The following is a 26998-nucleotide window of genomic DNA, read 5'->3' as shown; positions in this document are numbered from 1 at the left end:
ATTTTTCATTTTCCTGTATGTGCAAAGTCCTAGCAGACCAGAACTCAGAGTCCCTGAATGTAGGGTTCATGCTGTGCATTTGATCTGATTAAAACCATGGAACCTAAGAAAAGATGATATTTTGAAAAACAGTCAGTATGTGTCTCCTTGTCTTGCCATTAAAATGAAGGTTATGCTGTTGCTCTTAACTACACATCTCTATTACCATGATAGCTGGGTCAAAACAGAAGCCTTCCTAAAAGTCCTACACAGGATTTTTAGAAGATGTCCATGCCAAAGGTATGTAAATGCTGAGCATCCATATTACTAACAGCACCTCATAATCCAGTAGGATAATCCCAAAGATCTGCATTACTACTGAAAAACAAACCAAACAACTCAGACTTTCAGCAGTACTTTAAATCCTTTACATTGGAAATGACCTCTTAGATTTCCACTGAGCAGCTGATCCTGCTTTGAGTGGGAGAGGAAGCTAGAGAATCTGCAGAGGTCTCTTCCAAGCTAAATTATTCTATGAGTCCAGAAAAAGCATATCAGGTAATAAAAAGGGTGGTCTCAGAAGGATGCTGTCACCCTTGTGAATATATCACACACATCTGAGCTGTCTTTTGCTGACCTATTTTCCTTCCTCTCCATGCAGCTGGAGTCAAGATAAGACACAGCCACAGTAACTCACACTCTGGCAAGTGTTGGCTGTAACAACCATTCCAGAGCAATTGTTAGGCTACACCCAGTACCACACAGTATAAAGGCAGTTTTGATTCCTCTGGGCACATTCCAAGTTCATACCCTTCTTCTAATGTTCTTCACAGATAGCAACAAATTCTCTAGCTGGCTCCATGACAGGGTCTGGAGAGTCTAAATTCTTCTGATTAGAAGTAAGGATCACTTCATCTTTCAAGCATTTCTGCTTTACTGACTCCCCTCCCTTCCCAAAAAATCAAAATCCCTTTAATCCTCTGTAAATTGCATTGGCAGCGTGGGTACAAGGGGTTTTGTTGCCATGTGAAGATAAAAATAACTCCCACCCACTCTTATCTTTCCTAAGGTAAATTATGCATGTGTAATAGCAAGATATGTGATTCTTGTCCCCTGATTTTTACTAGGAATGACAGCCAAAATATTATAGGTCTTAGGTATGAGTACAAGAAGCAACCTCTTTTGTTTTGAACCGGCTCCAAATTTATTAGGTAAATTCCATTCTTGCAACTGAAAAAACATGGAGTCAGAAATGGGATTGATGAGTCTTCATTCCACAGATTTCTGGCCATTTTATATATTTTTTGTTTTTCATAAAATAAAATTTAAATGAAAAACCAGCTTCCGTTCAAATCTTTTGCTTTCAGCACAGTTAACAAGGCCTCATTTCCCCACCAAAATATAGCAAGATAAACCTACAATCAAAATTATGTACTCTCGGCTTTCCATTTCTTATGGTCTCTTTGCTTTTTTTTGCTCTGAGAGATAGAGTTTCTTTAAAAAATCTCATCTTTCTGCATCATTCTGATTTTTGTTTCTTTTCTTTTTGAAGCGTGCAATTAAGTTTGCCAAGCTGCAATGAATGCAGTTTAATTGAAGGAATCAGAAACAAGATGAAAAATTGAAATCTTTTATCTTAAGAATCTCAGGGTCTGTGGGAACCTCGCTCATGAGTTTTGAACTCATGGAATTTTGCAGGGATTGAGAAAAAATAAAACAGGATTTAACATGAGCAGCTAGACTTAAAATAAATCACCTTGCAGTTAAAGCCTAAGAAAACCAAGAATTCTCTTCCAAAAGTGTCTTGGTTTGAAAGACAGGTGTCTGCTAAGGAAGGCAGGAGCCCCCCCTGGAATGGCAGATGCGACCCCCCTTCCCTCCAAGTTTTTATAATTTTGAAATCAAGGGGCTTTTAGGCAAAGATGTGGGATAAGAATAACAGTTCTTTACTATTATATATCTCTATGTGTATAACCAGTCAAACAAACAACAATAACTATGGCAGTAACAGCAAACAATCACAAACCCAGTCCCAGCCTTCTCGGCTGTCAGGCCCTTTCCCCTCGGGTGCAGTTCCGCTCGCAGCCGGCAGGGGCGCTGGCGGCTCCCGGTGAGCAGGGCAGGTGCGATGGTTCCCCCGCGGCTGCAGGGGGCGCTCCGGAGCGAGCTCGGGGAGCACGCGGCTCTGGTGCCCTGGGATCCCGGGAAGGGATTGGACAAAGGCTTCACAAACCCCTGGGCAGCCGATCCCAGTGTCCAGCCAGACCCTCAGGAACAGCAGGCTGGAATGGCAGGCTGGAACGGCAGGGACGAGCACAAATCCTGGGTGGCGGATGAGATGTATCCAAACAGGGAACCCCCGGAGGTCTGGGCAGGCAGGGCGAGCAGGGCTACAACGCAGCGAAGGCTCAAAGCAACAGAGGGGCAGGACGGCCACAGCCCGGCTCCCAGAGGGGCAGGGAAGGTGGGCTTTGGGATCCCAGGGCTTTTCCAGCAGAGGGAAGAAGCAGCCGAAGAAAGCAGCCTCCCTCTCTGTCCAAACACTGGAGACCGACTGACCGCACACCCAGGTGAAACAAAAGAGTAGCCAGATGCGCCCCACCTTCAATGGATAGCTCTTTGTTTTTCTGAAGTACCCAGCAATTTGTCCCCCTAGCAACACATATGGGGAAAATTCCTTTAACAGAAAAAAAACTAGGAGAACTCCTAAAACCCCAACAAAAAGCAAGAACAAATACACTGATTTCTAAAGGTATTAGAGATGATCCTTTTACAAGACTCAAAGTCTGGATCAGAGTTTATTCAAGCTGGGGGAGTTTAGATTTATAACTGAGAAAGACAAGGTGTGATTCTGTCCTGGTTTCAGCTCAGGTAGAGTTAATTTCTTCCCAGTAGCTGTTACAGTGCTGTGTTTTGGATTTGGTATGAGAATGGTGTTGATAACACACCGATATTTTTGGGTTTTTTCTAAGTTGTGTTTATCCTATGTCAAGGGTTCTTTTTTTTCCCTTGTCTCCTGCTCTGCTAGCAAAACCCCATAATATCGGTGTGTTATCCCTGGGAGGGAGCACAGCTGGGACAGGGGACCCAAAATGACCAAAGGGATATTCCACACCATAGAACACCATGCCCAGTACATAAACTGGGGGGAGTTACCCAGAAGGGGCCGATCTGGGTTTGGGAAGAGGGATCTGACATCAGTCAGTGGGTGGTGAGAAATTGCGCTGTGCATAATTTTTTCCCTTTTTATTATAATTATTATTTTCTTTTATTATTGCATTGCACTTTATTTTCAAGTAGTAAACTGTTCTTATCTCAACATACAAGTTTTATTTCAATTCTCCTCCCCATTCCAATGGGGTGGGGTGGAATAGGGAGGGGTTGGGTGAGAGGCTGTGTGGTGTTTCATCTCCATCTGAGCTTAAAACCACAAAATATTCAGGGTAAACTGGACCCTTAGATTTTCCCTTCAACTCCTTCCCAACCACTTATTAACTTCCCTTTTTAGGTGAAGCAGTGCTTATGGGGGTTAGTTTCTGTTAAGTAAAGCTACATACCAAGTGCTAGAAGTTCCTAAGTTTAGAAGAAACAGAGTAGAGTCTTACTTCCAAATTATTGCTTTCCTTTTAGATTTGGGGTCTTAACACCACAAATATAAAAACAAGTGATTGAAACAGCTCCAAATTTGTTCCATATGTGGATAAAATTGAGAAGTAAAGATAGATTTGTAACGGAAAATTAAGCCTGTAGCTCTTGGTTTGAAAAGTTAGTGGGGAATTAACTTTTTCTTATCATCCCTTAAGGCATTTCTTGTGCCATGGGGCTGAGCAGGTGGTATGATGCCTCTTCCCTCAGTCTCTAGCAGCATTTTGCTTCCAATAGGCACAGTGCCTTTGGAACCAGAATAGTACAGCTATTGCTGAGAACAAGGCTGCAGAGAACACCAGTACTGGGTTGCTTATATTCAGGGAGAAAAAAGAGCTGTGAGTGTGTCTGACACCTGTCTAGGGCTGTAAGTAACTAAGTAAAATTTCTTTCATCCTCTTTTTGCCAAATGTTTGCCCATACAATCACTATATTATTATTGTTATTATTATTATTATTATTATTACTATTACTATTACTGTTGTTGTTTTTTATTTTCCTTTGTGGAACATATCAAACTGAAAAAAGCCCTCTTTGCAATCTTAAATGTACCTATATCTTATGCTTCCCATTTAGTTTTGCCCCCCTCCCACCTTTTTTAGCACATCCATGGTTTTGGGGATGTTTGGAACTTTGACATCATTTCTGCACCAAGCTGTCCCTTTTCTGCCCACTCCCCATGCAGCTCTCTCAGTTCACTCGTGTCATTCCACAAGAAGTGGAAGGTTTTCCATCACAAATGGTAGCCAGCATCAACTGGATCAGAGGCTGCTCCAGTTCAGATGCAGGATTTGTCTCCAGTGGTGAGCTGAGCTTTTGCCTCCCTGCCCAGAGTCCTTCAGCTCTTGCTCCAGCCTGGGGCAAGAGCTGTTGTGGAATTTGGTCAGAAACACTGGGGCAGGCTCTGTGTATCTCTGTGTAGCTGTTTCCTTCCTGAGGTGTCAAACTGAGAGCAACCCTCAAGCAGGCAGTCTCCTGTTAGTTACAGTGAAGATTTTGTATTGGCAAGAGGCTGGGAGCCTGCAGAGACTCAATTTCCATCCTAAGGACATATTTTATCAATTAATGTCTAAAAGCTTTAAGCATTTCTCACTTCTGGCAAGGCGATGGCTGAATTTACAGCCCTGAAGTAGCCAATATTTCCATCAGTTTCATCAGAACTTTTGCTAATAGATGATGTCCAAATAGGGCTATCCAAGTACACTTGCAGGAGGTTTGCTTGGGAGTTTTTGGAATATAGTTAATGCAGATGAAAATAAACGGTACCTTAATGAGTAGTCAGAATCAACCATTGGCTATAAGTAACAATGAACAGACAAAACAGACTTAAGAATATGCAATGTCAATCATTTTGACACCAAAACAAGTTTTATATCAGCTGGTGACACCAGACGATAGCATGATTACAAGGGGAGAGAATCGCACTGCCCACTTCTATCTGGATAAAAACAGGCAGCTTAAATCTCTTAAGATTTGCCAGTGCAGAGACTGCCTGGTGTAAATGTACACATTGTGTCAACTACAATTGAGTTAAAGCAGCTGTAAATGTTGGGAGCAAGCTCTATGCTAATCCTCAAAAAAATTAAAAACTCTCCAGAAACCTTTCTGAACTGGAAATAGTTGGGTTTTTGCCTGAGCATTGTGCAATTTTTAACTTTCAACACATCAAAAAATTTGCAATCAAACACAAGTGGTAAAAAATACACAGTCATCCTCTGAAGATGTTTCTATTACTCTTCTATCCCTGGCATATCAGCCATGAATTCAATGAATTACAGAAAAATGCTAATCTCTTCAGCTTTTAAGGATAAACAATCTTTTCATTACAGATTCTTTCCAGTTACCCTGTGCAACTTTTCAGAAGTCATGTCAGTGTCATAGAACTCTTCATAGTTCTTGAATTTTTCTGATCCACATAAAAACAAATTAAAACATACTTCAGAGAGATACAGATAGAAAAATTACAAAGGAGATTAAGTTGCTCCTTTCCTGCATCTCAGGAAATCCCTTTCATTACAGGATAGCACAATTTCTCCTCTTGAAACAAAGTTGGGTCAGTGTTCTCACAATCCACAGAACTCTACTGATCTACATATGGCTAAGGAGTCACAAAACAGGGCATATAACACTGGTCAGGAATTCACAAAAATTTCCTCAGAAACAGAAATCAGAAACAAAAATCAAAATGTTTGGAAGGGTATTTCTTCAATTTTCTGCTAAATTGTCTCATTTTATAGTAAGTTTGTAAGCATTCAGCTTCTTGTATCTTAATCACTTGGGTCAAAAGTGAACCTCAAGATATGCCAACATAAATTATATGTACAGCATTATTCAGTGCTCAGACACTGCAGATGGATTATGGCAGAAGGAGTCAGCTAGGTGCATTCCAGATACACAGTAAAAGCCTATAATTTTTAATGTAAGGCAGTTTATTTACAAGATAACTAAATGAATAAACACTCTACCTTGACAGACTTTTATTCTACAAGGGAATCCTCTTCAGCACAAAGCTTCTGACTGATTGCAGTTCAGAAAACTTCCCAGAAAAGATGATATTATGAAGTCTTGCTATATTTGGACTATGCTACTCAAATATTTAGCCACAATTACAGTTTCTCCCCCTTCCAATAATGCAACAGAAAGGTCAGTATCTCCACCATTAGTTTATGCAGCAGAACTTGATAACTCTGCCATCCTCATCCAGTAACATGGAGAAGCTACTGGCTTATTCCAGGACAAACACGGACAGGGCACAGAGTATCAGGAGATCCTGTCTTGAGTCCCAGTTGTTCCCAGTGCCAAAAAACTTGCATGAATAAACAAAGATAAACACCTGTGGAACTTTTGAGAGTCACAATTTTTCAGATGTGAACACACCTAACAATCTCCTACACTTGGAATAGTAGGAAACCCTGTTTCAATACAGTAAGTAAGGCATACACTCAATTAGTAAGGCAATTAACAAATTTTATATTGCTGGCAATATAATTCTATATTGCTGCAATATAGAAGAAAACTTGGGCTGTAGGATCAGCTCCAAAGAGCTGAGATGCTGAATGATCATGAATTGCATCAGTACTGAGAGTAGTTTTCTGTACAAGACAGTTTTGTCCACCAGGGTTTTATTCAGAGAAGAAATAAAACTGAGATAAGCAATATTTCATCACTTTTTTTGTCAGCCTTGAGTCCATTACCACAGCAAATTGGAAGATGGAATGTCAAATAACACTAACAATAACTAGTGAAAAATGAGAGTGGAATTGCAGACAAATAATCTATGATTGCTGAAGGTTTTTTTATGTATAACAATCAGTCACTTAGATATGCCTCATTCCCTCTGTGGCTGTTATAGGGGCCATAACTGTCAACCCTACCCTGGTTTTGCTGCACTCACTCCCAAAATCTGTTCTTGGATTAAACAGGCATTAGGCATCTGCCTGAGTGTCGTGGAAAGACAATACAGAGCCTTTGGATAGTGGAAGAAGAGTGCATACTGACAGTACGGAGGTATTTACTAGCCAAAGCTGCAGGGGGGATCTTAAATGAAGCGATGTTGCAGAATGAGAAAGACTCCACAGCTAAAAACATTCATTTACATGTCTATGCAAGAATAATGAACTTACCATGAAAAATCACAGATGATGATTCAGCTGAAAGTACAGATCTCCCTCCTGGTTAGGAGGATGTACTGACCTATAAAGTTATAATATTTTGCCAAGGGCCTTCAGAGTTAAAAAAAGCATGGTCCAGTAAAGCAAATGCAGCAGTAAAACCTCTTAAGTTACAATATAAGAAAGGAACATGAAAAAAAATCAGCACACTTCAAGGCACCAAGGTCACCAGAACCAGACTCCAATCAGACAAGAAATTAGAGGAACTAATTTAAGGTGTAGGACAAAGGGTGAGGGTGACTTTTGTAAAAGTAACCTCTGCAGTATTACATATTACTCACTCAGAGTGAAGGAGGGAGAGGACAGAATAGGGACTTCTCTGAATGACTGGAGAGCTAATATAAGGAAAAAAGGAAGACTTTCCTTCTGTGATGTGTAAATGTCATTTTGAGGTAGAGAAACCCTATCCAGATGGGACAGAATTCATCTGAACAGTGATTTTATTGAAATAATAAACTCCTGAGAAAGAGCTCATGGGGGAACAGAACTACACAGAGGGAAAGAAAAGTGAAAAGCCTGAGGAGCTGGCTGGAGAAAAACAAAAGGGATGACAGTGCTTGCAAATTAAATGAACTAACTCAGAGCTTAAATTTGGGATTTGAGAGTACTAATAAAGGAACAAGAAACAAAACCTCATGAAAGAGGTCATTAGAGGTTTAATGCCCAAACACAAAAAGTTAAGCAAAATAGAAAAGAAGGCCAGGAGCACCTATGTAAAGAGAAATGGCAACAGAATGTCTGAAACCACAGCTATGAAATCACAAAGGCATAAAGTAGGCATGGACACGAAGTGCTTGTAAGGTTTGTGAACAGTTTGTAACACAGTCCCCTATGGTGGAGGACATTCCACTGAGTTGAAGGTGGGCAGCAATATCACCACATTATCTGCTGTTCTCTGATTTTTATATTGAGGAGAAGACGGTGGTGTCTTGTCAACACTTGTAATTAAGATATTTTCTTATCTTCACAGATCTGGGAAGTTTACTTTTCCCTCCAGAATCTTCTTTTCTGATGACTAATTGTCTTGGGGTGACTTTATGATGTGTATCCCCTATCGCTGCTCTATGTCCAGAAATTAACTTTGTGCCTTTCTGTGCCTTTAAACTGAGCCTGGGAGGGGGGAGAGGAAAAAAACTGAGCAAACTTTTCAAAACAGTTGTTCAAGGACACAGATACAGACTCCTCTGCGTTCTTCTGCTGCAGTAACAAGAGTAGAGGAAGCACCTTTCTTGCTTTTCAGCCAGCTTTTGGCTCATTTTCTCCGGACGGAGACGGAGAGTTGAACTTTGTTTTCCTGGGACTTCAGTTTTTTCCCTTCTTCTCTTCTGGACTGTTTCAACATCAGAAGACATTGGGAGAATTTTCCACTGAGGCCCTGGAGGTGGGCCCACACCGACCCAGCTCCGAGGAGGAGAAAGATTACACTTACAGAAGGACTCTGAAATGTTCCCAGGTTTCTCTCCACAACGAGAGGTTTTATTATTTAGCATTATTATCCTTTTCTTGTGTGTTTGTTAAATAAATAGGGGTTTTTTTATCTCTTTTCCTCCAAGGAAAATTTCTTTTTTTCCCAAACCTGGTGGGGGAGGGCTGGTTGTAACCTGCCTATCAGAGGATATTTTCCTCCAAATTTGTCCAAACCAGCACACTAATGGATGAAAAATCTGCAGTCCATGGGAAATAACTCTTGTTACTAACTAGTAACTAGGATAATTCCTCTAGTCTGTCCGCAGATACCATTTTTCACAAGAGCATTCCCATCTCATGAGAGTCATACCAGGCTCATGGGAGCAGAGAGGTGCTGGGAATGCAGATCAGAGCACTGCTGAGAGTTACCAATCTCATTCCCTGAGTGGCAAGGAGGTAGCATGCAAAGGGCCTTCGGAGGAGAAGGCAGTGAACCACAAACCGCATGAATTGCCTTGGCTGAAGGTGGCCCGAGCACCTTGTCCTGGGGAATATGCATGGCTCAGACACCACTTGTATTAGCACAATTCATCTCAGGCCTTCAGACACCAGCAGGCAGGTGAGCAACTTGGCCACCTTCAAGAGAGCATAGACACAAGGATAGGCAGCTTAAGTTACCCTGTGGGCTACAAGGGATACCCATGGAGCATTTCTTTTTTCTCTGACTGAAAGTGTTCAAAATTAAAGAAGAAGGACAAAGAGGGTTGCACAAGCAGCATAATGCCAGCTAACAGACTTTTCAATCTAAAATGTTGAGATATCTTTATTGAGACACTGGCCTGCCAATTGGCTGGGCAGGTGTCATGAATTGAACTAATAGCCCTGAAGGATTAATTTCAACTACCAGATTAAGAGGTAAAGGGGGGGGATATTGCAAAAACACAACATCCCTAGATGCACATGTACCCCTGTGGATACAGCATGTAAGGTGTGCTGTCTTTGCAGAATAGAAATATGAAAGCCCTGTAATGACTTCTTCCCTGGTCTTGCAGAGCACAGCTGGCTTGCAGCTGGAAAAAGCTCCTTGTAACCTTGGTTGCCCAGGCTGGTCCAGGCTGCAAACACAGAGAGTTTCCTTTAGAGATCAATTAGTTTTCTCTGTCTTTGTAGCCATCTCTTTAAGCAATACAAATGCAACAGAAACAGAGAAGATGCAGTTCCAAAACTGCAGGATGCTTGTTTCTCTGACAGCCTGGAGCAGAGGAAACACCCTTCAGTTTGTTTTCCAGTAAAGTCTTATCAAGTTATTAGATGCTGACTTTTGCACTAAACTTCTCCGTCAATAATCACAGCTAAGAACCCTGCCAAGAAAAATTGCTGTGAGGAAAAAGAGAGAGAGGCGCATAGGATTCAGGGTGCATAGGAAGTACCTGAAATAAATGTATATTTACAAGAGGAGATAATTTTTATGTTCATGCTGTTTCGTGGATGCCTCCAACAACTCAATTTTCCTGTGATATCACAGACTGGATATATTTTAGGTTTCCAGAAACAAATTTCTTCTTCAAAGACCTTACAGTACAAGTATTTTACACAGTGGATTATGAATTAAACTCTGAGCTGAGTGGATGGCAAAGTCCACAAATGCAGTACATATCCTAGAAAACAGAACCAAACACTCTGAAAAAAAAAAATGTACTTAATATTTATGGGTCATTATAACAAACTATGGACTCAGCACCAGACCACGATCCTGCACTGGACCCTCCAATGTCTTTAATTCCTTGAACAAAGAAAACAAACACAGGAACAGTTCTGTGTATAAGCACAAGATGAACTACATGAAAGAAACATAACATTTTGTTGTATTAACCCTGTCTGAACTAAACTGGTATTAGAAAGCAATTTAAATCTTCACCTCAGAGATAAGCAAGAATCCTCATTGTGGCTGTTGCTAAATTGTACCTGTTGCTGGTTACTCATTGCTTCACCATTGTGGTAAAACCTGCCGAAATATTATGAAATATAGCATAATACATAGTACTACTGAAATACATGGTACCTGCTTCCACAATATGTGTCGAATTTCTTCCCTACCAGTGCCCCACTGATCTACACTGCTTTTATAGAGACCTTTCACCTTGCCCCGACTCAAGCTTCTAACTCTTTTGCTTTGTTTTCATAAGTGACAAAGTCTCCGTTTCCCATTGTCAGAATGTGGCTTTCAAGCGTGCAGTAAAATGTTTTGCAGCCTCTCTCAATCATAGTTCATCTATTTGTTGATAGTTTTTTCCACAGCTGATTTGCCTCTTAATTGTTTTCATTTCTGTGGAACAGAAAGTTTTAAAACATCAAGTATCTATTTTAGTCCATTTATCTTAGTGCTGTTATTTCGCTTGCAAATGTAATCAAGTAAAAATCATTTGTACCTAAGCAACCCTATCTTTCAGGTTTGTGATCTATTAATCTTTAAAAATGATGTTTCAGTTAGAGTTCCCCAGGCTTAGATGCTAAAAAATAAAGAACTTTTATCTTCTTTTTGTTCTTTCAGAACTCAAACGTATCTCACACAGTCTCCCACCCTACACGTTAGTGCAGCTTCTCTCTGCTGTAAAATGAGAGATTAGTCATCCTGCTCTCTGTCTTGACCTTGTGATCTGGTGCAGATGCTGTCAAGTTGTGATTGGTCTGGCAACTTGTAAGTGAACTTCAGGAGAATTTCTGTCTTTTTTGCATAGTCCACTCACAAAAATCACCATGGGGTTATTTTCTAAAATTTTGAGTCACACAGATCTTCTATCAAGCTTTATAAATGTCAAGATTATTAATAAATTCTTACACAGAAATAATTTCAAATCCTTTCTACTTTTCAGTCCATCTCCCAGTTATTGGCATAAAGCTAATCAAAGATCTGTTTTCCACATCTCTTGATACTTTGATTCATTTTATTCTCAAGATCTCTTTATATTATCCTGAGTTCTCATTTTAATTCATTTTGTTATTAATTTAATTTAACCTCCTTTGGTAGCATCCTCCTTCTCCAGAAATCTGGCTGCTTTTCTGGCATTGAGGATTGAAACTTTATGATCCCCCTGTCTCCTTAGTAAGAGAATCAGTTATCCACAGCAAAAAACTAACCCTCTTATCAAGTAAGCTGCTCATTTGCAGAATGCTCTCTCTTTACTTTGGTTTCCCTTCTTCAGAAATTTCTTGAGCTCTCTTGGGTTTAACCCATTCCCCAATGTTCATACCCATCATCACCAGCAGATCCACTGCATCCCAGAGCCAGAAGTTTTTCCAGCTCTTGATTCCCATTTCCTGTCATCATTCTGGAAAGCGTACAGCCCTTTTACTTGTTTCTTGAAAATATTTTCCCATGCTTTTTGGCACAGAATTGCTAACAGGACCATACTTTCTCTTTAGCCTGCTGGAGATCTCCATTTAGACACACTCAATTGCATTGCAAACTGGGCTGCCAGCCAGCCACAGGTATGTCAGCTCATAACTGTCTAGTTCAGACAGCCAGCTGTGTCTTCAGCAGCTTCTGCTGTTTTTGTATTGGAGGCATGAAAATAGCAGGGCTACCTCAAAGTATGTTCCATTACTTTTCCTTTTTGCCAGGGTGAATCGAAGGAGCTTTAAAGGAGAGTTTTACATGACATAACTTTATTGGCTGAGTTTTGATGCACATTTCCTTAGACTTTTTCTAGAGCCACAGGAAGATAATAAATTCCTTCAGGAAATTATTCAGGCATATAAATAACAGTCCTTAGGAGAGCACTTCTTGGAGGCACTCCCTCTCCATCAGCACTGACTATACAGACCAAAGGAAAGTGCCTCCATAACACATCAGTTACACAAAGTGCTGGGCATTGAGGGATCTGGATATTCTGTTTCACAGCCACTGTCACCTGCCCTGAGCCATGTTGCATGCTTGGTTGGCATACTGACATTTCAGCCTGTGTTGACCAGTGCAAATGTACTTACTGGAGTTTTGTAATTTCAAAACTGATGCATCCTCCATTTCCTTCTTCAGCAGCTCTTTAGTCATTTAGTCATAGCATGTGATATCTGCATTTGTCCCCCCAATTTTTTCTTCCAGTATGGCTACAGACTTGTATTGTGGATAGAGAAAATCTTTGATGGTTTCAGGCAGGAAAAAGAAACCAATGAAACAAACCCAATTATAGACCCAGTCACTGTTCCATCTCAAACCACTGTATACAGAATAACATGTGGGTCATTTAAAGCAGAGTATAAATGCTGTCATATGATATTTTCTAAATAACACAAGCATCCCAATTAGTCATTTGCTATTGCTTCTGCCCTGCTCCACCAGTCTGTTGGCAGGAGGGGACTGTCCCCTCCAATGCAGAGGATGACCTCTATCTCCAAGGTCTCGGCCACACAGACGTGCCAAAGTGTCACCTGCCAGGATTCTAATCATGGGAAGATGAAGGCAGCAAAAAAACTTGCCCAAGCCTACAAAGAGGAACCATTTTAATTAATTAGCCCTCTCCCAGAAGAAGTGCCTGAGACTAAAATGATAATTTTTATAAAGAACCCAACCTATAAACAGAACTAACTAAAGCAATGTAATCCTATGGTGCACATCTCACTTATCCCTGAGGACTCATAAGTGAACATGGAAGAATAAGAATAAGAATAAGAATAAGAATAAGAATAAGAATAAGAATAAGAATAAGAGATTGGATCTGTAGGAGTACCAAGAATCCACAGTTTTCAACCAATAATTGACACCATTCCTCAAACAAAAAAAGACCAGGCCACTTATCTCTGGTTCCATTGGCTTCATCTGTAATGGCAAATACTGAGGCTTACTGAAGAAATCAAGTGTGACAGGTTCAACGTCTACTTTCAGTCACCACATTTGACAGCCCCACAAATCTATGTAATAACATTTTGGCCATAAAATACACTGTGCTATGTTAACACTCAACATGTTTATGCTTGAAACTGCCTCTTGAATTCCCAGGAAGGCATTAGAAGAAAATTAAAAAGCACAGCCAAAAAATATAACCACAGTCAGCCCTCACTCATAAAGTTTAATTGGAAAGCAGATATTAAGTATGTATCTTTATTACATTTTGAAACAATGAATAATATATATGTTGTTGGCTAAAGACTGAGCTCTGAAGAGTGAGTACATTGTTTTATTATTCAAACGCAAGTGAAAGTGCACTGTATTTTCAATTCATATGGGCACCACTTTCTGTGAAATAAATAAATACATCCACCAGCCTCAAATGGTGATTTACATACTCAAGTACCTCTAATCACAATCCTAAAAGCAAGGGTGGAAAGAACAGTAGCCAAAGCTGTTGCCAGGACAACTTATCCCTGGATTTAGCATTATCATGAAGGAAAAACCTACAAGGAATTGAATTAACCAATACCTCAAACTTGCAGCCTGCCAAGCACTGCCTACTCCCTTTTAAATCCAAAACCCTCAGGAATGACAGCACTACTGGTGGCTGCACCCGCTCAACAGAGAAGCAGCGTGGGATATGTCCACAGGACTCCTTACAAGCCAGCATCAGCCTCCCCTGTGCCCTGGCCCACAGCAGGAGACACGACCCAGCAGTCATGCCAGACTGGCTGTCAAACTGGAGCCAAGTCCCAGCTAATACATCCTAGAATCTAAGAATTATAGGATTGCCTATGCTGGAAAAGAGCCTTAAGATTATCAAGTCCAACGGTTCACTCAGCACTGCCAAGTCAACCACTAAACCATGTCCTTTAGTGCCACATCTACACCTCTTTTAAATAAATCCAGAGACGGTGACTCCACCACTTCCCTGGGCAGCCTGTTCCAAAGTTTGACAATGCTTTCAGTGATAGAATTTTTTCCTAATATCCAATCTAAATCCTATCTCCTTTTCTGTTAAAGAATATATTAACCTGAGTTTTACATTTCAGTGATCTGATCACACTGTCCTTGGTGACCTGAGTGAACAGGCTTGCATCTGTCACTCTCTGTAGATTTAATCTTGGACATAGAATCATAGAACCATAGAATAATTTAGGTTGTGATGAATCTTAAAGCTCATCTAGTTCTTCTTTACCCTGTAATGGACAGGGACACTTTTCACCAGACCAGGGTGATCAAAGCCTCTTCCAATCTAGCCTTGAACACTTCCTGGGATGGGGCAGCCACAACCTCTCTGGCCTGTTTCAGTGCCTCACCCCTCTCATATTCAGTGAGTTTAAGGAGAAACCAGTCTATCAGACACATTTGGTTCATGCAGTTGGTTGGATGGCAGACAAAGATGTGGCAATATTGACAGGATATCCATGCTGCAGCTACTCCCTACTCCTTTATTACCGCAGGCCTAGGCCCTAGGGTATATCACCGTGTCCCGCAGCCATAGAGGAGGAGGAGGAGAGAAGATCCAGCAGGCAGGAACTGTGCAGCAAGATTGATTTATTTAATTATTTTACAAACTCTTTTATAGACTTTTTTCTTCATAGTCTAATTGGACAAAGGATCAGCCACCCCTTGAGGGTGATTGGCTAAAATCCTAAAACATCCATTGTCAAAATATTTTTCTACTGTACCATAAACAAGACTTTTCAAGGCTGCAGGTGGTTTGGTTGTTTACATAACTCTGCTACCTCTTCTGTGAGAGAGAGAAGTCTCTCACAGACGTAGAAAATAGCAAGAAAATCCTTGCTAGCAGCATTTTTGTATCCACACTCCTTCAGACTTCTCTTACATCCTGCATTTTTTGATGGGAGATGACAGAATTTGTCTCATCATTTGTGAACAACCTTTCAGTTCTCCTCAAGATTTGGACTGCCTGATGTCTACTGTAGTGTTGAGCAATCTGCTCCAGTTGACCCTACTTTGAGTTAGCAGGTAGCTGACCACTGGGATTGTGGTTTTGTCACCACCAGGGCTGATGCTTCAAAGCAGTTATTCTTTAATTTTTCCCCCCTGCTTCAAAATAATAGTTAATAAGTGTTTGTTAATTGGAAATTAACACCATTATTAAAGTTTTAAACTGTGGTGGGCAAGAAGACAAGTTGTTAATGCCAGCATTAAAAAGAAGGATTTAAGAAGGCAAATATTAAAGCAGCATCCAAGAAAGTTTTGAATTTCAAGAATACCATCAAGCAATAAATCAATAAATGGAGGAGGAACAACAGAGGTTTGCATTACTCATGCAAGGAAAGAACATAAAAAACATTAGCAGGCTTTCAACACTTTCATTCTTTTCTGAGGTTTGTCATACAGTCATGTTTACATTATATGTTTTTGTAGTCTTTCATTCTTCACTTTCCTTTCAAGAGAATGTTCTGGGAGATCTAGAACATTTTTTTAACTGGCTTTTCAAAAATTTCTTCTATATTTCTCAAGACTTACTTTTTGATATTGAACCTCCTGGAACTAGTCACGGGTGTTTTTAGTCCGAGATCTTGTGTGAGATAAAGGATCAAACAGAACATGCACTAGTGATAGAACCTCTCCATGCATCCCTTGTAATCAGTGAAGCTCTTCAGGAGCATTTGTATGGTCCCATTACCCCTAGAGCAAAGGATGGCCGTAATCCCATGGCCGAGACCACGCAGCAGCCAGGAGTGCATGACTGCAGCCGTTCTGGCAGAGGTGCCTGCACTGGATGAGCCCGACCCCCTCGGGAGTGCGCGCCTTATCACGGACCCCATCCCTGTCTCGGGGTCCCCTGCCACTCAACCATGAGTGAGGGAGTGACGCCACAGGTGCCGCAGGTGCCGTGGGCCACGTGCAGCAGAGAGGCGGCCCCCATGAGCAGCCAGGAACTGGGGGTCAGCGTGGAAGCCCACTCTGAGCACACGGCTCGGAGAGCCCTGTGGAGCGAGAAGCGGCGGTTTCCAAAGCAACATGAGAAGCCGCGCAGCGCCGAGCCGTAACGAGGCCGCTCTCAAAGCAGCGTGGAGTTGGTGGAGCGGAGCCGCTCACAGGGCATGGGGCCGGCGGCAATGGCAACACGGGGCAGCGCAGAGCCCAGACACGCGCCGGAGCAGCGCTGCTCGGAGGGCATGGAGCAGCCGCAACGCAGGGGCCCGACCGCGACATTGGAGTCGGTGAGGCAGCAGCCACGCGGGACCAGCAGCCACGACAAACGCGCAAGCACGTGATAGGAGAAGTTGTAGCAACGAAAATCACAGGAACTGTGAAATGGTACAATGTAAAAAACAACTATGGATTTATAACACGAGATGATACAGGGGAAGATTTATTCGCCATAGAACTGCCATTAAAAGGAATAACCCTAAAAATTACCTGAAAGTGTAGGAGATGGGGAAGTTGTACAATTTGATATAGTGCAAGGAAAGAAAGGTTTAAAAGCAGTGAATGTTACTGGGCCTGGGAGTATTCCAGTCAAAGGCAGCCGTTATGCACAAAATTATAAACAATATCCATCCCAGCAGCTTCCCTACCCACAGCCTACTTTTCCCTTTTACCTTATACCCAGTATGAACTCCTTCCTAAGTTTACCCCATCCCCAATTTATCCCTAATCCATTTTTCACCCCATGGCTTCCCTATACAATTCCCTTTCCGTACAATTCCTCTCCGATGCCAAGGCGGGGATGAAGAGAGGGAGGGAAGAAATTAACTATTTTTGTTTAGCGTCCCAACAGGTACAAATGGAAGAAACCCTCTCCTGCCTCAGTTCCCCCACAAAGCATGCTCAGAGTCCTGTCTCCCTTCTGTCAGCCTTAAGATGTTCCAGAGAATCTGTTTGGACATTTAAATAATCAGAGGGTGGCTTCTTTTGTTTTGAAACTGTCCTTGTTATCTCATGTTTATCCAGTTGTTTTCAATGTTAAGTTTTAAATCTCTTTTGTTAAAAATAAACGGGTGAAATGTCGGGGTCCCTCCCCCCCGCCATGTGGTCCTGGGAGAGGGGCCCTGGGGGGAAGGCGCAGGGTTTCCCTGCCCCTGGTCAGCCTCGTTCCCCATTGGTTGGTTTGTGTTCCCTGCGCGGGGAGGGACCCTTGGGTCCTGTGACTGTAGCAGTTCCTCGGCAGATCCCGGCCATGCGGCTGGGGAAATAAACATCTCTGGAACATCTATCAAGAATCCGTCCATATATGTCTCTTTTCCACCGGCCTCCTTGTTTGATGCGCATGTTACAGTATCCCCGCTGTAACAAGAGAAGTTCAAGAGATGAAAGTATGAAACAGATACTCTATTACCTTATCATATCAAAATAACAGTACTGGCACAACATCACTTCAAGTACTGTATCATGATCAAAATGGATTTTTTTACAGGCCTGTGTGTGGTTAATGGTTTAATCTTTGTCATGCCAGAACTGGCAAAGATAAGGACTGAAATCTTTTAACATGGTGTGTCAGGAAAACTTTGGTCAAAAAACTTTTAACCATCATTCTTTTTACTAACAGAGAAGCCAAGGGTATCCAAGTGGGATACTGATATCAAACCTTATGTATTACAGGTATTATAAATACATTTTCCACAAAACTTCCATTCAACATTCAGGCAGCTTATGGGGAAAGATAAAGTATTTGATTGTAACCAAGAGGTTTTAGGCCCCTTCAGACATTGAAGCCTGTATTTCTGAAGCCCCTTTTCTCCTGATGAGTGGTGGCATTGAAGCATTTTCATGCTTGGTCACTGTAAGTAAAAGTCATGCTTTCCTTCCTCCAACATGCTAAAAGTTTCCCCATCACTTTCAGGGAGAGGAGCACAGTGCCTCAGCAGTGAGTTAAATTATGCTTGACTCCAGAAATGAAAAATCCAAGGGACATCAAAAGTACACAGGTCCATATCTCCCGTATCTTCGATACCATATTCATGGGCAAATGCAAATGTAGCTGTCAGGTGTTGTTTACATCATCACACATTGTTGCAAGTGACCTTCAAAGCGTCCTCTCTGGAGAACACAGTCACAGTTATCATGTGTCATGATGTATATGTTTACAACTTTGTTGAAATTCCACAGAGTTCTAGTGATTGATTGTGTGATGCACAGAACAGGGATACACAGAGAGGTTGACCTAAGATCCCATGTGTTTTCAAAAGTTGCATCTAATGCCCTTCTCTGCTTAGAACACAGAAGAACACTGCCGTGCAGCCTTGGTTCAGATCCTCAATATTCTTATGCAGCTATTTAAATCTACAAGTCCTACTGGTCTCTGATAAGGAATCCCAGAGTAAGGATCATCAGGGATATTCATAATAGTAAAGAAAGATAAAACTGTATGGGTATCGTAAGAGTTTCTCATAATCAAAAGTATGGGAATGAATGCAAACACAAGTCTTTGAGAATCCCAGGGCATAACATGGAAGGTGTGAAAGCACTCTCTGTGTCCATGAGGGAGATGGAGAAAATGTGAATTTCATTTGAGAGGAAGAGGTAAAATTATGTACAATTCCTATATTAGGATACTCAGTAATAAGGGGGAAAGACACAAGCCCAGGCTGCTGGAAGGAAATATCGAGGGTATATTTGCACAGGCCCATGCTGGTGAGATTGGCTCACAGTGGACCCATTAGGCTGTGTAAAGCCTCACTGTAACCCTGTGCCAGTTCCTTCCTGCTTACAGAGCTGGCTGGCTCAGAACACTGGCAGAGGAATGTATGTTAATGTGTCTGAATATATTAAGATGTAAGATAATGCAGTGCCCAGTCTTAATACCCCTACATGGAAATTGTAGCTGTGACCTTTATTACCTTTACCCTCACCTCAAAATTTCCTTTCATGTCATTTTTGTCTCAGTCTTAGCCACATCTTGCTGTGTTATCTGGAAATGTTCCACTTGAGAAAGGAATTGCTGGTTGGGCCTAGAAGGTAAAAATACAAAAGAATCCTGATGTCATGATCACAGTCATTCAACAGGAATCACATGGCATGACTGGAAAAAGAGACAACACCTGTGTCTTTATACCTTTTTTTCCTGATTGAATACAAAGTGAGGGAAAAAACCAAACATGGAGGTACTGCACAAAAGTGTGAGAAGATTTTAAGTTTGAACCTTGTGGCTATCAAGAAGCTGGTTGCTGAGAGCAGCTGGCAGACAGGAGGGATAGACACAGTAAATAGGCAGAGGCAGCTGGCAGATAAAAATCTTGCAGAAAATTTAGCCTCAATTTGGTACCTTTGCTGGTACCAAATTGCAAACACAGACTTACGTGGAATGAGTGGAATGAGAAAAGCAGTCATACTGACTGGCAGATGAGCGTGAAATGTCAAAATGAAGAGGGGAAAAATGCAAGAGATATAACAAGGCTTTATGTGGTTCTTTAACACTAAATTGACTCCTCTGCAGGAATAAGTCAACACTGTGCAAACTGAGTTACATCAACTGAGCATCTGGTTTGGTACGGTCAACTAATTTATATTTATGTAACTATACCTTGAGTCCAAAGAATCAATTATCTACACACAAGAAACGTAAACTTCAGCCTGAACAAAGGTAGGAATGGAGCAGGTGGAAGAAGTAGTCAGCTGGCATAGGAGACAATACTGCAAAAAGTGGACAAAGACAAGAGGGAAAATCATCATTCTTAGAAGGAAGCCATCCTATAATTTTTCCAGCATACATAACTCAGAGCACTCATGATAGCACATTCAGTTACTAGCCCAACTTGTTTTACTCAAGTTTGGGAACTAGGTATTTATTACTCAGATCAGCTTTACCACAAATTTACATTGAGCTCAGTGGAATAATCCCTGATTTATAGCATCTTAAATAAGATTAAGAGCAGACTTTCGCTTTTCAATGTCTCAAGTGTAGCATCACGTAAGACAAAGCTGAGACTCATAGCTGAGATTCACACTTCTGGGAGCTTATGTGGTTTTTTGGATTGTCATGCTCTGTTGTGAACAAGTCTCTTACAAAAGGTGAAGAAAGCCAAGAAAAAAGAATAAAGAGAATAGTCTTGACAAATCTGGATGCACTGGCCTCTGTTCTGCCCACCTAGAGTTATTTAACACCTCTGTAGTGGTTTGGTCCAAAATACTCATTACTGTTTACCTTCCGTGAAATAAGAATTAGGAGAAATGCAAAGCAGGCACCAAACTTGGAAGAATATACAGAAGTTTATTAACAGACCTAAAAGAAGGAAAAAAATTATACCACCTTCAGAACTCTCCTCCTCCCCCCACCTTCCTCCCTTCTCCCACTGACAATGTGAAAAGACAACCCTTGAGATGTTCAGTCTGTTTACCACTTCCATAATAACCTTGTTCAGTCCATTTAGGAAGAGGAGTCTCTCTTGTCCATGCTATGAAAACATTATCACAATGAGACATCTGCCCAGGTTGGTTCTCTGCTCGCATGTGAGTCCCTTCCCCCTTCCCCCTCCCCCCCCCCCTCCCCACGACTTGCAGCTTTTCCCACAACTGCTTTCGAGGGTCCACTCCTGAATTACTGGGGTAAAATTTTAAGGTTGAGCCATTCAGAAATAAAAGTTCTCTTCACCCATCTCTGGGAGCATTTCATCTCTAAGAACAGAGACCCTTCTCCTTCCCTGGGAGCAAAGGGTTCTCCTCATCTTCATCTCTAGGACCATCTCTGGGAGCATCTCTAGGAACTGAGGTTTTCTCCTTTTCCATTTGGAGCAAAAGTCCTCATCGCTTCCATCTCTCCTTGTTCAAACTTCTCATGAAATTACAGCTGCGTCAGCATCTGCCTATCTCAGCGCAGGTGCTTTTGCTCACAAGTTGAACGCTCCACCCCCATGCCTTCATGAAATTACAATGGGTACTCTGATACATTCATAGCTTTACAACATCTCCTCTTTCTTTTCCCTCAGGTTTTCAGTTCTTCCTAGCACTAAAAGGGTTAATCTCACCCAGGCCTTGCAGCTGGAATTTCACTTATCGCTGTTGGTCACACGATCTCTGCCGGACAGCGGTGCAGCTTCAGCTGAATCTTGGCTGCACTGGAGAGGGGGAGCCGAGCTGCTCCAGCTGCCCACAGCAGAGCTGTGGGGGGGTTCCGCAGGTGGAACAGGGCCCATCGGCCCCAGGATGGCCGTGGCCCGGCCCCCACACGGGGCCCGCAGCCACCTGTCCCAGCACCGGAAACGAGAGAGAGCTGTGGGGGGGGGTTTCCTATTCTTAAATGTGTATCACAGAGGCGGTCACAATTTTAAGTGGCTTAAAGAATTGTCCATATTCAAACTGCCCAGCTGATAGTTTCTGTCAGATCACAGAGGAAGCTGTAAGCACCCCTTTGCAAGAACATCACTTCTGGGACTATGCTTGCTAACCCATTACATTCTCCACCCCTCGCTGGGTGGAGAAAAACTAGTCTAAAAGCAACACACATTTTGTAGAAAGGCAGAGTACTAAAGAAAGTGAGATTTGTTGTACCTAATTTTGTACTGAATTAGTCTGTCAGATTTCTCCCCTCGAGGAATGGTTATATCTGTGCTTAGCAGGGGTAGATGAGGAGCTCCCTTTCTACCCTGTCTGTAACTCAAATTGGCGTTGCAGTGAACTGGGGTAGCACCTATGATGGCTAACCATTTTCACTCACAGACCTGCCTGCAGAGCCCTGTGAGTCAGGCAGAAACTCAGCAACCAATTTTCATATGCCATTTGTAGCATACCCCTTCAGGATATGAGGCAACAGCGTTTGGTTCAGGAAACATGAATACCTCAGGTGAAATAACTTCACAGAACCTTAGCAAGGCACCAAGGTTTTGAGGACTGAGAGTAGGACCTTTTTGTCTTTTACTATTTTGGGAAATCAATACTTGCATGCTTGTTCTGTTCTCAAAATAAATATTGCAGTTTTCCTTTTTCTGTTTTGTTGTGGGTTTTTTTTCCACCCATGCCTGATCTCTGTACGCACAAGCCCTTCTGCAGCAAGCAGTGGTCAGGCTGGGAAGCACAAGGCAGGAACCTCAGTAGTTACAGACTCATGGGTTGAACATCCATGCTAACAAATTTTCAGGCTTTGTTCCCTCTCTACCAACAACTTTTGTACTATTTAGCCTTTGTATAATTTGTATAATTTCATCAGGCTTAGTTAATTAAATTAATTTTGCTGCACACATAGTACTTTCTGGGGACATTGAAGAGTCAAGAGTCTCATTTCCTCAGTTCCTGTCATTCTCGGCAAGATCAGATAAAAGGTTGATTGCCAGTCCCCTCCAGCTCGCTGTGTCTCTGTGGTGCCTGTGGTAGTCCCAGGTTGGGTGGATGGCTACTGAGCACCTGCATCTCTCCTACACAGACCAGAGAGCATGGCACATTGGGAAAAGCAATTCAGGAAAGCCAAACCGTAGTCCTACATTTCAGTCTGCTCTCAGAAAAAAAACCCTGCCTGTTACATAAATAATGAACTCTTCAGAATAAGGAGATTTTTCTTTATGCATGTTTGGACAGTGCCTAACAGCACAATAAAGTCCTGGTCACCTCAGAAGCCTCTACATGCCTCTATAATATAAATATATAATCATAAAGAATGAGTTGACAGAGAAAGAGGTCATGGATCAGCACAGTAAATCAAACTTTAACAGCCCATCAGGGCCAGACTGCCTAGCAACAAAACAATTAATCATTAAGAAGTTTTTGTGCTTTATTATAAATTTAGATTTAAAAGAAATGTTGAAAACCCTGGGTCAAATTTTGCTCTGTTACTTTGGTGCAAACCAAGAGCAATTTATTGAAGTCAATAGACCCACTATAAATTGAAGGGGAAAAAATTACCTTCATGTATTGTGAAAAAAACTTATTTATGCTTTAAGTCTAGGGAATACATACTACACTTTTATGTTTAGTGCTACAGAAATATGGCTATTTTCTCAAACAATTTGTTGATTTGGATTTTTTTTTGTTATTTACACTTCTTGTGCCACAGTCATTTCAAACATATATAAAGCAAAATGTTTGGATCTCAAGTGATCTGAAAAAGTGATTATATCAGAAAGTTGAAACCAAACCAACAAAATCTTAGTGTTTAAATTAACATTAAACTACTCAAATTCAATTGTTTTGACTTTAGGAAATGTCTTAACTGACAAGAATCCCTTTTTCTTCATTTTTTTTTTTTCTGCTGCTGCTTCTCATACACAATAAGGGATCCATCTTATTTGTACTATATATGACACCAATTGAACTGTTGGCTTTGAGTCTGGCTTGGTCCATGCAGGCATCTCTCATATTCTGCACAATCTTTGAAAAGTAGCAGGGCAGATAAGTTAAATTCTTTTGTCAACTCTTAGTAATTTTCAAGCAGGTTGAATGCTCAGTTTCAGAAATCTGGTCACCCCATAAGACTGTCCTTTGTCAGGAGAGACACTATTGAATTTAATCTTTTAAAACCATCAGAGGATCATGCCAGTTATGTATCTTTCAGTCTTTTTTCCTTTTTTCAGTACCACGGGGTGATTTATGAAGCATCCATCTCTTTCTTAATAGAACCTCATATATGGTTCTTGCAGACCTCAGAACCAGGGATGTTTAATAACTTTCACATCCCAACTCTGTATCTCATAGCTTTAGGTGTTGCTGCATCTTGGCTGACAGGTGTGGTACTCATCTATTTCTGTAGGTTTTTCAGGAGGATTTAATATCAAATTTTTACTATACCTTCTGAATAATATTCTGTAGGTTATGGCTTGGTCATCTGGAAGTGCTCAATCACCCTCCTTTCTTCTCTTTCCTCCTCTGCAAAAATAACAATAAAATAAAACGGACTTGTCAAATGCTAATGGTTTTCGCAGTACTAGCTCAGCCAAGAGGCATGAAATGGCCAGTTTCATCTTATCATTGATGCTGTCATATAGGCCAGTTTGATCAGAATATAAATTGTGTTTGTCTTTCCCATTCTAATTCCAAAGATCTGGTAAGTTTTTGAGTAATGTCAGAAAATAGACATCTGATTAGACTGATAGATTTTATAATGTGAGGCTGTGCCAAAATCTGATAGGTTGGGTGGCATTAGTGCTTCAAATGCTAGATTTTTAATTGTAAACAGAAGGTCATCTGCATAGATTAATAATTTGTGGGTGTCTGGCTTGTCCTTTTATTTGCTTTTTGCATCCAGTAGTGTTTGTTAATGTTTCTAGTTATAGACAAGTAATTGCATTTCTCTGTATACTGTTAGCAGCAGGGGTTTTACTATCACAGCAGATGGGGATGTGTACAGAGCTTTGATTAACACCCCAGATTTATTTTACAAACCCTATGTTTATTGTAGCACAGATAGTTGAGAGAGACTGTCTTTTTCTTTTCTTTTCCTAATAATGTGTCATTGAGAATGACCAGAAGTCAGTATTACAGAAGACAAATACTGGTTCATATACTAAGGTATTTTAAAGTATCTGAATTACTTAGGAGGTTTATGCTATTGCAGTTTAATGAAACCTTCTGAAATTAGGCATTCTACATGCTTGAAAATCTGTAAGAGCTGATAAAAGAATTTATGTCAAAAGTTACTAAAAGCTTCACTGTGTTTTGAAAAATATTCAAAACATAACTGAAATCACTCAAATTAGGCAGCCAGAAATGTAAAGCTAACAAAGCAGAAAACCATGGGCACATGGAGGCCAACTTAGATGGTGTTTAGGTATCCATCTCTGGAAAACTTGATCAAAATCTTAAGTATCAGGATTTTCCCTGGGACTTATATTTCACCAAGACAGAAAATCAGTACCTTCTTCTATCTTGCACAACATCCCAACAGCACAGAAAGCCTTAGTAATGTTAATACACCCCATCAATCTGTAGGAGCCCTTGCAAAATCCACTGGGGCTTCCTACTCTCCGTCTTGATCTCAGTATGAAGTCCAGTAACTACAGCCACTTTCACTGAAAAATGTAACCAAAATAGGGAAAGGATTAGAGGAAGAAGTTTTTAGAATAGTATCCCAAAGTGTTTATTTGGTTTATTCCCTTTTTGAATCACATCTTCATCCTGAAATCATTCAAATTCATATCTCCTACCTCTTGTGAGTGTGTCCAACCAATAAGTTTTCTACTAGCTGTGAAGGGAAGAGGGAAGAAACATCCTAACCCCTATTCCTGGGACAGTGAGCATAGAAAGGGGTAGAGAATGGGGATGAGAGTGCAGATCATGGATCTGCTGAGCACACGCAATCTTTGCTCTCTGTTGGGGAGAATGAAAGTTTGGTAAGAAAGTTTCACAGGTATGTAGGCTTGGAAGAAAGATCTCTGAATGTAGAAACTGGGGATGAGGTAGAAATGGAAGCAAGTTTTGATATAGAATAAAAGATGTTTTGCTGAAACAGTGATCGCTGAGTAACTGAGAAGGCAAAGGTTGGAGATGAGTTGGAAGGAGATTTTTAGGAGTAGGACAAAGGTATGTGACTACAAACAAAGACATGTTTTTCACCACGTAAATAAGTCTCAAGAAGAGCATAAGTAAATAGAAAACATGTCTTTACCAAAAAGAGAGATATGGCAGGCAAACAAGAAATGTCAAAGTAGGAAGAAAAAGAGAAGCCTGAGAATTTTCCATTGTAAGCTTAAACTGTAACTTACTTACTCTTGTGACTGGATAATAATGACTATAATATGGTGATGGTAGTAGTTATGATAGGCTATAGGCAAATGTAAAGGTATGGTGTATGGTGCTTATTGGTTGTTATGTGTTAAGATACTCTGCAAAGAAAAGTATAAAATGCTTTGTAACTTGAACAGAAAGCAGCTTCAGGTATGCCTACAGCTGGAGCTGGCAGCTGTAGGGCTGGCTCTGGATACCCACTCCCTGAAATGCTGTAACTTTGCCTATGCAATAAACAGCTTTCAAGAGAGCTGCCTGAAGTCCAGACATCCTTCGTGAAACTTTCTCCTATAGCTCTCTATGCTACTCTGGTATTTTTCTTGAAATGCCATCAAATAAATGCAGCATACCTTTTATTTTCTTTAATTCTTCTCTTCTGGACCACTCAGATCAACTCTGAAATTAGCAACAGGGAGAGAAGGCTGTCACAAGACTCCAAGTACAAAAGTCCTTTTTACAGGTAGTAACATCCACATCAATATAAGCCAAAACCGATAGGAAAGGAAGAAGAGAAGTAAAATAACTTGGCAATATTTCAAAGCAGAGGGTAAGACTGTTAAATCTACACCTCTGAGCTTATTTTGGATAAATAAATAGAATTAGTGCCAATGATCCTTTTCCCTTAAGGGGTAACATCTGCAGCTGATTTAGCTCTAAATATTTATGGCAACAAGAACCATCCCAATTGCTAAAGCAGATCACATGTGAAAGCTTTGAATCAGACTACTTGCAAATTTTCTCTTCTTGGAAAGGGGGAAGAAAAAATATATTCCTATTTTAC

At 41.1% G+C, this 26998-nt stretch overlaps 1 long non-coding RNA gene across 2 annotated transcripts; it reads right to left on the bottom strand.

The window, feature by feature from the left end:
* Positions 1–19355: 19355 nt before the first annotated feature.
* On the bottom strand, positions 19356–26765 carry LOC138106011 (uncharacterized). 2 transcript variants are annotated; one of them, XR_011148867.1, is made up of 4 exons: positions 26568–26765; positions 25349–25502; positions 24283–24360; positions 19356–19520 (listed from the first exon to the last, which is right to left on the bottom strand). It is a non-coding gene; the product is annotated as an uncharacterized lncRNA (long non-coding RNA). The 2 variants fall into 2 exon arrangements; XR_011148866.1 differs by lacking the exon at positions 19356–19520 and having other exon boundaries at positions 24086–24360.
* Positions 26766–26998: the final 233 nt, after the last annotated feature.

Source organism: Aphelocoma coerulescens, chromosome 2 (genome assembly GCF_041296385.1).
Source record: "Aphelocoma coerulescens isolate FSJ_1873_10779 chromosome 2, UR_Acoe_1.0, whole genome shotgun sequence".
NCBI lineage: Eukaryota > Metazoa > Chordata > Aves > Passeriformes > Corvidae > Aphelocoma > Aphelocoma coerulescens.
This window is presented reverse-complemented; position numbering and strand designations above follow the sequence as displayed.